Below are 11,852 nucleotides of genomic sequence, written 5' to 3'. Positions count from 1 at the left end.
GTGCGAAGAGGATCAGCCATTGACCAGCCTACTATTACATTAAACTTTTATATGAATTTTATCAAAATATAAAATGTTTTTGCAATATCGATTGAAATTGCAATATTAATAAGACATTAAGCAATCTACCAGCAGGGTTCAGTGGTTTTTCATTTTTATTCTCTACAGATACATTAGTTGCTTTATTGTTGTTTTGATATTCTCCAACTTTAATGAAACAATAGTTATAATGATGTTCTAATTAGTGACTAATTAGTAATATGACCAATATAAAAAATGTAATACTATGACGTGAAAACAGATGGCTTAATATTCAGAACCCGAAATTGAGTCTTGAGTCCTATTGAGACAGTGGCAATGGGAAGATGCCTGGAGTCCTTGTTAAATTTTGTATTGAGTACAAGAGAAATCACTGGAAGAACTTACCGTACAGTATAAAAATTCCTAACTGTGTTGCATCAACTGATTTCCATGAATTTCAGTGCAGAAAATGAAAGCACACTCATACAATGAATTGCCTGAATGAAAGCTGAGCAGTTAGTGGTATTTCAATGGTTGGTTTGCAGCTGTCTTTATTTACATACCTCCAGTAAATACAATGTGAAACAGAAAACAAGAGTATGAACATTTTCTTTCACTAAATACACAGCCATTTGCTTCTTTTACCAAACTCTCCTCGCAGTTTTTATCCAATGATGCAGTCCAATGCACAGTGAGCACCTCATACTTAAACATAATTAAAAGCACAACCAAAAGAGGTGACATTTTTAAAAATACACACACAACATTTTGTAGTTCTGATGCGTCTGTAGTGACTAAATCTCACTTAGTGAGACTTTAGCGTGAGCATATTTCCTTGCATTCTCTCTGTGTCAGGGTACAGTGATTAAACAAGGCAGGGGAGAAGTGCTGTGTAGCACAAACATCTGGCCCATTAGGATGTCCTGTGGATTGGGTCAGCTTTCCTTTTCCAAAACCACAGCCATTCGCGTTCTTTTAAGATTAATGGCCATTGATTCCAAATAAAACAACCAAAGCAGCATGTCTTTTGTTTCCAATCTGCAGTTTTTGAGAGCTGGGAAATCTCAGACAAGCAAAGCGCATCTCTCCCCATCTTCCTTCCTGCATTTGCTTTTTCCTTTGCCTGCAGTTTACACACTTCTTTCTCATTGCATGGCTCCATCAGCCTCAGATAATTAAAATTTCCCTCAACTTGCCATTTCATTTACAGAACTGAAGAAGCTAGACTGTGTGTGTGTGTGTGTGTGTGTGTGTGTGTGTGAGAGAGAGAGAGAGAGAGAGAGAGAGAGAGAGAGAGAGAGAGAGATGCACATCTTGGATCAATTATAACTGATTTTATTATTTGCCCGCAAGGTTCAGGTATACATGGCAAAAAGAAAACTCCCTCAACTTCATTGAGATGGATATGATAGATGATCTAGTTTATTTTAATCCATCACTGCCTTTTAAACCTTTCCTCCACTTCTATTCTGATATCAGCCATTCCAAAATAAAATTATGTGACAGTAGTCAGGTTTAATTTGGTCATGTTCCAGGATCTTTAGCTTTAAATGTCAAACACAATTACACATTATAATTGGAACCAGACTCTGAACTAGAAGAGAAGTTTGCCTTCTTCAGACAGGTGACAAATACTTCCACAGAAATCTTAAGCCAGTTCCTTATTCTTACATATATACATATCCTTTAGAAATGTAATCAATTTATATAGATGATACATAAATTAAATTACAATTATTATGAAGGTGAAATGCACGGTCTTAAGAAATGGTAAGAGTCACTGTGGAGCACCATTTGGAGAGGTTCCAGTCTACTTTGACTGACAAAACTGTGAGCCACCTTAAGTTTAATTATTCTTTTTTCCTCTGTGCCTACATTAAAAAGATATATATATATATATATATAAAAGGTATATACACATTAAAATTAAGCACTTTCTCTTTGAATATCATAATGCTATCAGCAGCTGCATAAATATTATCATCAATAAATAATACAAATGTCAGACACCAAAGACAACAGAAGTAATTATTTTACTGTGGTTCATGTTTGGGTCATTTCCTATTGTGAAATGAAAAAAAAACGGACTTAAAAGAATATCTCTGTTTATGGAATATGAATATTTAACTTATTCCTTTCGGGACTGGACTCAGAACAATTAAGTCCTCCTCTCAACAATATTGAAATCTTTCAAATTCCCATTAAATTACTCTCTATTTCTAAAAACAATACTTTGGCTTCCCCACGTGTCATGGTGAAAAATAAAGCACTGCTTGCTTTACAAATTAAATGGATCACAAATAGAACAACTTAACATGGCTGATTGAGCCCCATTTATTATGTTCCTAATGAAGATGTTTACTGTCATATGAATGGACTCATCCCCAGATGTTTGATATAATCTGCTTTTGAAAGAGTGCTGTATGTTTAGTTTTGTATCTTACAAGGTGTTTTCTTTCTGCAAGGCTTTGATGATTAAAAGTGTCATTGTTCAAACAATCTCTATACACTTAGCACCTGGGAAAACTGCAGGAGCCATTCTGATATGAACAGAATTTATGTTTGTTAGGGTTACTATAATCACATTATTTTAATGGCCTCGTATGATTTGTTTATTTATCCATGCTTTATGATTTGTTTGCTTGCATGGACATACTTTCTCTTTCTACAGGTAGCTAACAAAATAATTCAAACACCTGGATAAAAGAGGGACAACACGCATTATGCAGAGGCTCCCATACAGGTAGTGGATACATTAATAAGCACGCAACATTGCAACACGCAGAAGGAAATGCTAGAGAGGGCCTGGTTTCCTTTAAAGGGAAGACCTCAGTGACTTTGAAAAAGTGATGTTTGCTGGGATACGTCAGGCAGGAGCTTCAGCTACATAAACCTGCTGATGTTTTACAGTACGAGTAGCCGCATCTAAGGTGATGTCAGCATCCAACTCTGAAGAAAATAAAGAATAGCAGTAGACCTAAGCACCTATTCCAAGATGGTGATGTCCACAGATTAATTCAAGGTGCAAGGCAAAACAGAAAAACAACCACACATCTGCTGCAAATCAACTGAGAATGGGGCAGTTACTGACTGTACGGCATGCTGACTGTACCTGGCTTCTTTTTTCTCACTGTGTAGTACCATGCTAGCCCCAAAAAAGTCATTTGAAAGACCTTAGCATTGACTACACAGAGTGTGTCATATGCATAAATAAACTGTACCGTATATGATTATCATACATTCCATCTGTACAGTACATTAAACAGTCAGGTCTCAGCAATATACAAATAATTCAATAATAAGACTTACACTAAAATCAGCATAGCTACACCGTTAAAAGATCTGAAAGAAAAATGAACAACATTACATAACAGTAGTAGTTCTAATGCTCATTTGAACTGATACCCATGCTACCACAGAGTTGTTTCCTGGGGAGAGAGAGGCTATTATGTGGAGCACTATGCCACAGCTGCATTGGGTTCCATGGCAGCGAGCATGTCATTAGAATGACTGGCATGCACTGTACAGTGCTCTGATTCTAATCACTCCAGATCAATAGGAATGTAATCACAACTGAAAATCTGCTCACTGCTACACAGCATGATGGACAGAAGCCGAGAGCTGCCATATGCCTTATGATATGCTCTCCACGCACCATAAAGGATTAGATAATGGGCACGTCATGTTACCTGGCAGGGTAAAAACAATGATGAGAACTAATCCATATTCAGGGAAATTGAGGTGCACCCAATCATACATTCTGCAAAGAGCTCCAAGGACTCTCAGTGCCCTGAAATATAATCGCACAATCCACACAATCAGTGTGAGAGAGTTGTGTGAAGACATTGTTTGAATGTTTTATGCATTGTTAGACGTCACATCACTTTATCACAAACAACTTCAGGTTGTCATGAAAGTGAATACCTTGTTTGTATCCTTCTCTTTGGAATGATACTGCTGTATGAGGTACATCTGTAATGATTTTCTTTTGAGTCATGGTGAAGCCCTGGACTCAGCCAACAGAACTATGGCATGTGTAGGCAGTCTGCATCAGGGAGGTACATTAGAAATCCAATAGATTGAATGTTTATACTATCATTCTATACATGATGTCGGGTATAATATGGACACAAGGTGAAATGTGCACATACTGTAGTTGCTTAAATATAAATTATGCAGGTAATTATGTAGAAGTTGGAACATCCGTTGCTTGTTCCTGTGGACATATGGCAGACTGAATAATTGACTGAACTGTTGAATCTGCTTAAAACTTCATTACCAATTGAGCAGTGAACAATCTGGAGCTCTGACTTTAGAATGTGGATCAAAATAAAATATGCATGCATATAACATAATTAAAAATAATAGCACCTGTTTAGCCTTATTGTTTTATTGTCCCAGTGGACCAATCCACCTTAACTACAGAAGTTATCAAGAATTGATATGGCCACTGTATTCGTACAAATGGCCTAATCTGTTTACTATGTGCTTTTTGCTTGGTCAATAATGAGATTGGTTTATTTTACATTTTCTGTATATCTTGATATTTCTATTGTCTTTGTGTGAATAAGGGTGTATGGGATCCGAGGGAATTTGCACAGGTGCAGGGGGGAAAAGAAGAGGAGATGTGCTAATGACAATGGACTGATTTGCTGCTGATTATTTTTCTCTTCATTAGTAAATGCCAGTTTAGAAACTCTGTTGTCTGCCTGGTTTTTTAACCCCACTCACAGAGACTATCAATCACACTACCCCACAAAATACCTCTTAGAAAAGCAAGAGGTACAGATTCAGTTCTGGCACTGTAGCACTAATATGTTATATACCTGAAATGTAATATAACCAAATAGATGTCATTTATAATTTTTTTACCCCATTATCAGTTAAAACTGTTAAGACATGCACATGCAGGTGATGGATTACATTTGAGAACTAGAGGATAGGTAGTGTATTGTATTCCGTCAGATGTATGTGCATACTCCAGCTCCCCATTACCAGTACAGCAAGCATGTTGTCTGTGTGACATTTCCACACATCACATTTAATCCAGATGGTAATTAATCATCCCTGTACAATGAGGTGGCCTCAGACAGGCACGCTGTCACACCAGGAAGGAAGGAGACACTGCCACGGTGTGTGATGTCACTCACAACTGCACACCAACTGTGCTAACACAAATGTTTTAAAAACAGATGAAGGGATTTCAGGGAAACCCTGACTGTTTACCACAGTCCACAATGTTTCTTCTCATAATCCACTGTTGGCTTGCAAATTGAATGTGCTTCCCAAGCTATAAATGGAATCTACTGCTTTGTGTCTAATGTTCAGTAACTACTATGCTATTGCACCCCACAAATTCATAGAATGACAGTTTTCCAGAAAAAGGTGCAGAGCACTTATTAAATAAGCATCTGTACAAATCTAAACTACTTACTAAATAAATAATAATATATAAAACAGGTTTCTGTTTGTATCCATTTACATTTCATAGACATAGTATTCAGAGTACATTTATGTGAGAAGGACGTATTAAGAATAAAGGTATGGATGCACATCACTGAATCAACATCTATATTTATTATTCAGTTTTTTGAGCACCTGGCATTTTGCAATGACATTTAGTTCTGTGAGATGTTATTTATAGATTTAGTTCATTTTCCAGAAGTGTGGTGGTGCCCACATCTATTGCTGTCACTGAGTGAGGTTAATCCTTCCTCGACTAACAATGGAAAATAATATCGGTATAAATGATTTCACCATTTCACTTTGCATCTACTCTGATTTGCCACTATCCTTTTATGAATGGTTGTCAAGCCTTTCAAAAACTGTACAGAAAAGTGGACTGAAAACCGTTCACCATTGCTGTTGGTTTAGTGATGAATAAATAGTATATATAAGTCCAGCAGATACCACACTTTGGTATGCATCTTTTGACTCATTGTTAAAGATGTTTTATTCACAATTCAAAATAAGGAGAAAATAAGTATGTATGACTTAAGTGCATAGGCTCTGGACACTTTTAATTAGATGGCTGGAGAATATAAAAACTAGCTTAATAAATCAGTTTTTGATTCCGCTTCAAATGTTTACTACATGCAAGGTAAAAGGTGTTTCATTCTGCCGAACTACATTCAGTTACATACAAGCCCAGGTGGTCTGTGGGTTCAGGGAGTGACTTCTAAACAGTTCTCACTCTATTCAGGCCAGGAGCATCATGATAAGGTATAATGTCCCTTGGCTTGTTTTAAAGCATATGGCAGTGGTTATTTTTGTGGTACCTTGGGAATGTCACCGCAACCTTTTCATGCGCTGAAGTATCTTTGTTTCTCCAACTTTGGTGGGGGTTTTCATGAGCACATATAATGAATAGTCTGTCTCCTCCTGTGACTGCACTCACCCATTAGTGTCAACATCTCCTCTCAAGCAGTATTTATCAACAGGAGAAAGAAGGTGTTTGTCCTGCTTGCTGCTAATATAAGGTACTTACACGAACAGGAATTGAAACAATTATAGACAGTAATGTATGTGAAACTTTCAAAAGGAAAATATACTGAATATACTGAAAATATAGCTTGTTTACAGAAGGAAAGCATTTCACAATATAAACACATGTACACATGCCACATATTCTATTTAGTCACACAACCTGGAAGTATTAGATATTAATTTATCTCTTTGTAGGCATATGATAAACTGAACACATGCCTGTAAGTGAATATGAATTTGTTCTAAAGTGGCATATACAAATACTGAAACCTTGGTCATCACAACTTAATGCGATAATCATTTTGCAATTTGCATGCTGTTCACACACTGCATGGCACTGAAAATGAATGCACACTCTTCCTAATTACCCCTGGAAGAAAATGTTCTTCCTCCATCTTGTAGAAGGCCAGTGCTGGCAGATGCTTATCAGAGACATTGTCAGCTTTATCTCTTATTTTACAGACTGAAGAGAGCTACAGTAATCTTCAAAGCCAGTTTGAAAGACTAGAACATTTGACTATCACTGCAGAAAATGAAGAACTCATATATCACTTGGAACAACATCATTCTGATTTAATAACATACTATTTCTGGAAAAATTTAAGCATTTTATGTATTTAATACATGAATGCATGTGAAACTTTTCAATCCTATATCAATGATCCAAACTATCTATAGTATATTGCATGATTATGTTATAATAAAAGTATCTTAAAATTAGAGTTTTGATTATGAGGGTATCAATATGGCCCTTATAGGATGAAATGAATGGATTAAATGACTCCTAGTATGTACACAGTTTTGTCCAAAAGTGATTTCTAGTTAATACCCTCTTGGATAATTCGGCTGCACAGGCCAAACAGGCAGATCACAGTTTTTTGTTTGGAAGGAGATCAAGTAAAAAACCTTTTTCTTTTTTATTCAGCAAATTGAAATTCATATGCTGTTCTTCCCTGAATAGCTCCGTATCGCTTGTGTTCTGAATGAATGTCATTGCACATAAGAGTCCACATGATATTACAATACTATACCCTAGCTTAATAATAGTATTTGTGGTTGACAACTATTTTACGTTAATTCTGATGGAAATGAGTAAATATGGGCTCATACATATCATAAAGTGGTATCAAAGCAAATAAATAATGAATGAAATAAGTTTAATAAGTTTGACCATGCATTTAATACTTAGTTAAACTTACGAAATTCTCGCATTATAGCTAATTATATCACCATGAACTGTATAAATATGTATGTCTAAACTAAGAATTTACACACCGCAGCTGGCTTGGGTGAGTACAGATACAGTGCATATTCATGAAAATTATCATTTGTCCTCTTTTCTGGTGATGTGACGTTTCTTTGTAGACACAGTATGCTGAAATGAGCATAACTTTTTAACTCAAAGTTTTAAAATAGTACTATTTATACCCTTTATTAGCAAGAAGAGCACATTTCTCAGGCTGTTTGAAGATGACAGTTGTGGAATTTAAACAGGTTCTGGATTTATGTTTTGCGGACTAATATGGCTGAACACCACCCAACGAAACAAGATGAGGTCAGATTATTATTAAACTTGCTGAACCAGAAACTTGGTGCTACGCCTTGAGGAAAAGACACTGACACTCCAAGGCCTCCACGTCGGCAATAAAACGCTGTTTGGAGAACTGCAATGGTAAGCATTGGAATTATTAACATTTAGCTCTGCTTACAAGACAGTATAAAAACATGGTAAGCAGAAAAAAGCAGGACTAGCTGGTTGGAGGAGGGTTAGACTTTTGTACTTGTAATTGTTCATTTGACATTCAGCTTTTTTCTCTCTTTCCATGAAATACATTTGCATTTGTCTGTGCCCTGGTGAGGTTCTATGAAATAATTTGTAGAAAATAGCAAATAGGAATACAACTGACAGCAAAAACATAAACCAACATGTATCTCCATAATTGTTTATCAATGCTAAAAAAAAAATCCATGCTCATTAATTTCTGATGAAGCCATTCAAATACTCAATTAAAACACAAATTCAGTGTAATCTGTGTCTTAAAGTTAGGATCTTGATGGAAGTTTTAACCAGGCCACGATCAATGAAAATTGAAAGGCAAGTCAATAGAGATCACAGCTTAAATGAAGAGTGATTTCAACTGGCTTAGGGCTATTGACTGGTGCCTCTTTATGCCTTTGCAGTATTTTGCTGTCTGGCTATATTGACTTGACTCTCCAAGACTACGAGTCAGCTGTAGATCAGACTGAATTCTTTTTAACAAGGAATGACAAAAGCATGTAGAATACATGTTGGCTGTAGGGCACACAGGACATTGCTCACAGAAGTGTCACTTCTCTTACAAAACATTTATTTGAAATTGCAACTCGTTTTGTATCCTGTTTTGAGTGAGAATACTCTATTCTGAATCCTAATACTAATATTCTGAATCCAATTGGAGTAATATACTTCTACTGATAGGCACTCCACTGGAGTACATGGTGAAAGGTTAAGTATTAATTCAACTTTGAAATAATTAATTTGAGCGAAACAGGGGTAAAAGTCTTTTGTTGATTTTGCACTGATGATTTTTCTTTCCTGTTTCTGTTTGTTTAAGAGCTGACTATGCATTCCCATCCACAGTAAATTTATTCTGTGTCTCAAAGAGGCAATTCAACTTCATCAGATATTATATATCCCATTACACAACAGGTTATTCAATTAACAGAAGGAGTTAAAAGTGAACATTAATAAGTCACTGAAACACTGTAAAAGATATCAAAGGATTCTCTCACATTTAAAGAGCAGAAAGACTGTTAATGTGACCCCAGGACCTGAATGAATTCTTTGAAAATTGCTGATGAAAACATTTTTGGTAGATACAGGGCGAGCTCCGAGAGTCTCAAAGGCTTTCTCTGAGCAGGACTAAGACGTGGGAAGAATTTCAACTCCCATCTCGCCAGTGCCGCAAGGGCAGTTTCTCACTTTTTAAAATACCCAGAGTTCAATATAATCATGAATGATAAAAGAAAAAAATCTGCTACTTCTGCGGAGAGGAAGTTTTCATCAGACACAAAAGGCGATGCTTCAAGGACCTCTGAGATCTGTCAAAGAAATGCCAGTCACTGGGATGTCTGAGGAGAACACTGAAAGAGAAATCCTGGAGAGGGAGAGAAAGGGGGAAATGAAGTGAAGCAGAGAGAACTGATCACAGAAAAACAGAGGTTTACAGAAAGAGGCGGGTGATGGGGAACATTCCGGTGTTTGATGCATTGTGGGAATGCAGAGCCTCCGAGAACCTGAGGGTTGCCATGGGGGCAGTAGTCATCCAAAAAAACCCCAAAAGAAACAAGATGGACTGGGGACAATACAGAGGTATTGCACTACCTAGTCATATGGAATAAATTAAAGGCAGGATAAAAGAAAACAGATATAGCAATGGCAATCCAAATTCTTTGTAACCTAAGATGAAAGATGGTGGCCATAGGGATGATATTTTCATCTCACACTGAAAGGTATACAGAGTGGCGTAGAACATAACTCTGACAGAGAAACAGAAGAGTCAGCAGGGCCAAACTATTGAAAATAAGGAAGTTGAAATAAAATGTAAAGAAACAGGTTGAAATGTAAAATCTGTTGGTGTTGGCGCGCTCTCTCTTTCTCTCTCCATGCTGTAAACAACAGTGAAAATCCTGGAAGGGCCGCATCTCCCTCACAGGGGAGTCACACGGCAGTCCTCTTTCAAGGACACGATTTGTTTCCATTTGCTTTCGTAGCTTTTACATTTGTGCAATTCCAACATGTAAGCCTTGTGGAATTATTGAGGACCTCACAGTATTGAATAGGCATTGTCCGGTATACTGACTAAAGTCCAGCATCCAGAGAAAACTAACTTTCTCTCTTTATCAGGACAGAAATCCAAACTTGAGTCAATGGAAGCTGAAGAGAAGAAAGTCCCATGCAACACATTTCCTCTGGGCAGTGGAAAATCTGCAAAGTTAGCACATGATTATAAAATAAGACGCAAATGCAGACTTAACTTCTGATACACGCAGAGTCAGCATCGGGGGATGCCTGTAAGATTAACACAGTGCACTCTGCATCTTATTACGTAAGGCCGACTCAAACGGCTCATTTTAATAATGCATACTTACGCATGCATATTCTCTACATCTTGTCAAGTACAGTGGAATTAAACAACTTTATCATCTAAAAAATGACATTTTATGCCCTGTTTTTTTTTTTCATTACTGCCGTGGTAACAGGGGATGCTAGTCTCGCATTCACAGAAAGTATGGGAGTGCTCTGAAAAAGATATCTCAACTTCATCTTCGGATAAATTACATTTTCCAGATACTTATACATTCATATTTTGCCTCTCTTCAGTGTGTGCTTTGAATTCTTCCATGTCAGGGCTTTGATGAAATGAACAGGCCAAAACAGAGTCAACAAATAATGTGGGTGATCATTTTCCTCGGGTGTGTAGATCATGCTGTCCAATGAAGGTATAAAAATGACTGACAGCAACAACTTGCACTCAAATGCAACCAAATTCAACTGCATTCAGCAACATCCTTCTGCCAAATGGTGGAAACTAAGAAGTTGTGGGCTTGTTTACTACTTGGATAGTAGACCTTCTGGAAAATAAAATATGCTGCAGGAAGCCATGTTGTTGTGCAAGTACAAGCTTCCCACTGGCCCCAGTTCAAATACACTGCAAATTATTAATCAATCACGACCTCAAGTAGAATCTGATGTCAGATGAGTGCGGTTAAATAAAATCCTCCATCCACACAAGCCCTTTCTGCATTAAGACTGTACAACCCTAATCTAGCCAACCTATCCTCAAACTTGTCTTGGTCAAGGGAAAAACAACCAGCCCATGCATTTGAATTAAAGTAAAAGTTAAGGACAAATGTTGACTGAATCCAGGTGAGTGTCTCTGGTGGCAGACATGAGGTAGACTGGCAAACTCCTTTCGACATCACAGGATTGCTGCTGCCACACATAACTCAAGTGTGACTCCTGGGTGTTGCCCCATGAACGCAGTCGGACATTCTAAATTTGGGCTGGGAATTGGATATACACAGCTCCACGTTAGGTGTGAAATTATTAAATAAATAAAAAAACTGAAGTGTAACTATTGCCTTCATCCCACGACAACAGCAGTAGCAGATTAGCAGCAGGGTCATGCAGGGGTCAGAGTGGTTCACTGCAGTCGTGCCTTGTGGGACTTGGTTCTGAAGTTCTTGCGCTGCGTGCAAACTGAGAAATATGCTGCTGAGAGAGATTCACAAAAGTTAGCGCCTCAGGAACCGCCTGGTGTGAGGGAGGCAGGCTTGCTGCATGGCAGGTGGAGTGTAGCAGA

Source organism: Conger conger, chromosome 1, assembly GCF_963514075.1.
Source record: "Conger conger chromosome 1, fConCon1.1, whole genome shotgun sequence".
Classification (NCBI taxonomy): Eukaryota; Metazoa; Chordata; class Actinopteri; order Anguilliformes; family Congridae; genus Conger; species Conger conger.
This window is presented reverse-complemented; position numbering follows the sequence as displayed.